Below are 4,491 nucleotides of genomic sequence, written 5' to 3' on the forward strand. Positions count from 1 at the left end.
TACCGTCGACTTTTGTAGAGGCAGGTGTACCTCTTCCAAGCGAGCCGTTGGTTCCCTTGTCCTTTTATATAGTATACACATGTATACACAACAGACTTTCTCACAACCTACGTTACAAGTCCCTGTGGTGATTAGCACACGCAAGGATTTATAAGTGAGACTCATATACGTCCTTGGCACACGTCACGTGTCAAATATCAGTCCACAGGTAAGTTAGCGATAGGCCATCATGTTATTGTTGTAGAATGTCATATTTGTAAACACTTATAAATTTTTGGTTTAAAAATAAAAGTAAAATATACCGTTTGTACGTAACATATAACAAGTGTATCAACCACTACATGTATTTACTTCAGAAACACCCATGTATACATTTGTACATCATAAATGTTTCTGGTTACATGCATATGTATTTTTATAACAAAAACTGTAAAATTAATTACAAATGGCATGTCGAGAAAGAACAATGCAAATATAATGCACAATGTCAGAATTTTGAAATATCTGATAGTTACTAGATTTCGGATATCCAATTCTTTGTGAATTTTGGTCAATATCGATCATTATTATGATACCAAAAACTATAATCTAACGTCACCGTACCCCATTTGGTACACGACCCCTTTTGGTACAAAATTAGGGTTTTCCCCTCTAAAATCCTAGTTACTGTGTTTTGTTATTTATACTATTGTGATATGAAAATACAAGTATAAAATGACAATTTAAGCTCAAATTTGACTTCGATCGTCTAGATTATATTCCTATACGCCTACATCGAAATGGGCGAAATGGCCGTAAATGTTAGCAGTGGGTGCCGTTGAGCCATTCGACGGCTATTTTATGCTACATTGTTATCCGTTTTCATCTAAAGTAAACGCATTAAATAAATCTCTATATCACTAAAATTCTTCGGATATCATTTTCATAACGATACCTCTTTTATTAGCGCAGATACGCCACTTTTCTTAGTGTAACACCGCAATTCAAAAATCCCGCTTCGCCATTTTTGTTTTTACTACCAATGCGCATGCCTCAACGTTGCTGACTAAAACGATCTACCAGGCCAGGTGCTCAGTTGGGGGTTTAATGAGATCCGGATTTATAGCAAGGATATGTATTATGTGTTGGTGTCAATTATTACTTTCTGTCTATTAATCATTAAGATTGTAAGATAACCTACATGTACACCATATGAATTTTTGTCTTAAATAAAATGAGATAATCAAACAACAGACCATTGACATTTCCCCAAGACAATGACATACAAATGTACTCAGTACAGATACATGTAACTTAATGTAAGCAGTATCTCAGTAGATTTTTTTAAAGTGGTTCCTCAAAATTATAAAATGACTTAATCCAGATTTGCAGGCAAATACTATTTCATTGTTAATAGAGTTCATTACACAAAAAACAGCAATAAACTGGATCAGTGTTGAGAATCACCATGGGGATTTAATGTCACATGCAGTCATGGAAAAAATATAACATTGAACTTACATGTACATCCTAGATCTTTCATTATATAGAAGACATTGCTCACAAATATTTCATTTATTCTCTCTCTCCATCTTTTCTATTTACATTAAAAAGGTAGTTGTATTCTTGATTTAAAGTTGCAATGTTATAAAATATAATATATAGATATAAAAATTCTTAAACAGGTATGACAAATTCTGCATTTCTGAAAACTGTGTTTAGGAATCAATATTGATATACCAACCAAAATATGGTCAGTGCATAGCATCAAAACTAATATCAATGTGAGGCCATGTATACACATACATGTATAGATAATTCATATTCCAATTGCAAGTGATCCTGAATTGAACAAACGTGGATCATTTTTTTCATCTGTAACTTGTAAGAAGATATTGTAAGAATTGTAATTGTGTGTTCAGTATTGTTGTGTTTAAATGAAACTGTACTACCTCCTTAGGCCCTATTGCATCCATTTTTATCCACTAATGAACTTAATATGCAATTATACAGTGTACCTGCATGTATTACCTAGTACCTACAAGTATAAATGTACATGTACCAGGTATATATTGCCTGTACCTATACTATTACCATGCATACTCTATATTGTGATTCCCAGTATTATAACTTTAAAGAAAGAACAAATTGATATATTAATGAGTGCTGTAATGTATTTACTGAAAATTAACAAGCATAATTAGGGCAATTCCAGTTATAAACTAGATCTTTTTTCTTAAAAATCATACTTAATTTCACAGTAAAACCATTTTCTGAGACATTCACGTCTTCATATAGGTTTGCATATGGCAATATGTTCCAAAATTATTGTGCTAAATGCTGAATGCTGCAGTTTTCCAATGAACAAAAGAAATTTTGTAACAGATGATAAACTCAGGAAATAAAAAAAAAATATTATGGTTTCCATGCATTTAATACTGTCTGGTTTTTACATATAGAAAAGGTATGTGTAGCCTCAAGAAATTCTTCTTATATTATGGGGGTTTCCATACCTGCAACATAAACAAAATAGAAAATTAGACATGAAAAATTATACCAGGTACAGAGCTATTGATTATAGGGTATCTTTGTTCTATGGGAACAAAATGCACCATGTACAGGTAAAAATACAATATTATTGCATTGACATGACCATTATGAGGACTTTTCTTAACCTCTTATTTGTGGTCTTCCAGTAAAAATGGACAGGATATATTTATATATATCATTCCCTGTATAATTTTACCATTTTACAGATAAACTCCCAGGTAAAAATGATTTACATGTAGATAATTAATTACATATAATAAGTTAACAGAAGGAAGGATATCTAGTCATTGGTGATTTATATACCCAGTAATTGAATAGAATGGTATTTGTTTTACCATAAAAATATCTATATATGCTATAAAATAATTATACATGAATCACATGTATTTGAATCCTCTTAATAAATTAATATGGGAAAATTTAAATATGTAATGTTTTGTAATGCAAACCTTTTAAAATAAAAAATGGAAGATTATAACAAAATTGAGTTGTAAAAAATTAAAACAGAAGAGTGTATAAATTCATTTTGTATTGTAATTTATAAAATTATTTCTAAATATCATACATACATAATACATAAAAACATTTTCAATTACCCAATATACCTACATGTATCTATCTATGATTTTGTTTTAATTTTTCATATAAATAACATTTATTAACAAGTTCTCAACCTCATGATACAGTTGCATAACAAGATTTTCAGCAAGTATGTACTATTATGCATTAGCTGTGTATTGAGGGCTAAATGAAGTCTTATCAAATTAAATACATGCACATTATAAGGTTATATACATTTTACATACAAACAGTTCTGAACAAGCTCTTTTTTCACAATATGTAATGTACACTACATGGTACAATTAATAAAATCTTATAAAACCAGATACCATATCTTATAATTATGTTCTATTTGCGTTGTTTCTAATGCTTCATTTGGAGAATGGATACTGGATAGATCTATAGTATAGGCCTAGTTATAATATGGACTGTTTAGGCATGTTATTTCAAATTTTATATGCAAATGAGCAGGTGCTTGTTTCGTTTTGATAACATATTTTAAAAAGTTTTGAAAATTGGTATTTACCGGGATTATAGATTGCAGAATATTCTGAAACAGGTATGTTCTATTTTAAATCAGTTTATATGAAGAAGTGTAGTGGATATTCCTCATATTTCAATTGTACATGTAACACCAAACCGTCTTTCAATTTCACTGAAAAATACGGGAAATGACTCGCCAGATTAGGTAGTGTTTTGAATGGCGGTACTTTTTAAATAATCGTCGGTAAATATCAAAGACAGTCACACAGAATGATGAATGAATACCATACCTTTCCATCAAAGTGCATAAATTAAAATTTCAGCATATAAATCGAGAATCTCAAAGCAAAACGTCCCGTGTACCAAAAGGGGTCCGCTCGCTGTATCAAAACCGGAAGTGACGTAGTGAAGAATAAAACCGGTCTATTTTTAGCTTGCAGTTACGACGATAATTTTTTTTTATTGTGGACGTACACCCCAGAGGCAGTCCTTGTCAGAAACTGACAAACATTGAATCACAAGGAATGCATATTAAAAATATCGCAAAAAATATGTCAAATTTGTACCAAATGTGGTGCCTTTAGACTGATTATAAATGTGTATTTTAGCCTTATTTCAGTTGCAATATTTCCTCATATAATATGATCAAATCGTCATCATAACTGAATATATATTTGTCAAATTATCGTAGCCCCATTTCAGGAATATATATATATGTCCACCTTTGTGCTATAACCCCACTACCAAACATACACAGCTCACACTGCCGTTGTCCTCGTGACGTCACATCCTGTCATTTCCCAAATCAGGGTGAGCAGCCGATACCCTGATTAGCAGTCGATATACAGGTAAAAATCAAGCACTTCGGAGGGCGGTATCTCGGTACTGAAGCGGCCGATTTTGATGCGGTTTTCAACA

General features: G+C 31.6%; 1 long non-coding RNA gene across 2 annotated transcripts; it reads right to left on the reverse strand.

The window, feature by feature from the left end:
* Positions 1 to 2,394: 2,394 nt before the first annotated feature.
* Positions 2,395 to 4,138, reverse strand: LOC138327814 (uncharacterized). 2 transcript variants are annotated; one of them, XR_011209105.1, is made up of 2 exons: positions 3,864 to 4,138; positions 2,395 to 2,492 (listed from the first exon to the last, which is right to left on the reverse strand). It is a non-coding gene; the product is annotated as an uncharacterized lncRNA (long non-coding RNA). The 2 variants fall into 2 exon arrangements; XR_011209106.1 differs by having other exon boundaries at positions 3,617 to 4,138.
* Positions 4,139 to 4,491: the final 353 nt, after the last annotated feature.

The sequence above is a fragment of the Argopecten irradians genome, chromosome 7, assembly GCF_041381155.1.
Source record: "Argopecten irradians isolate NY chromosome 7, Ai_NY, whole genome shotgun sequence".
In the NCBI taxonomy this organism is placed as follows: domain Eukaryota; kingdom Metazoa; phylum Mollusca; class Bivalvia; order Pectinida; family Pectinidae; genus Argopecten; species Argopecten irradians.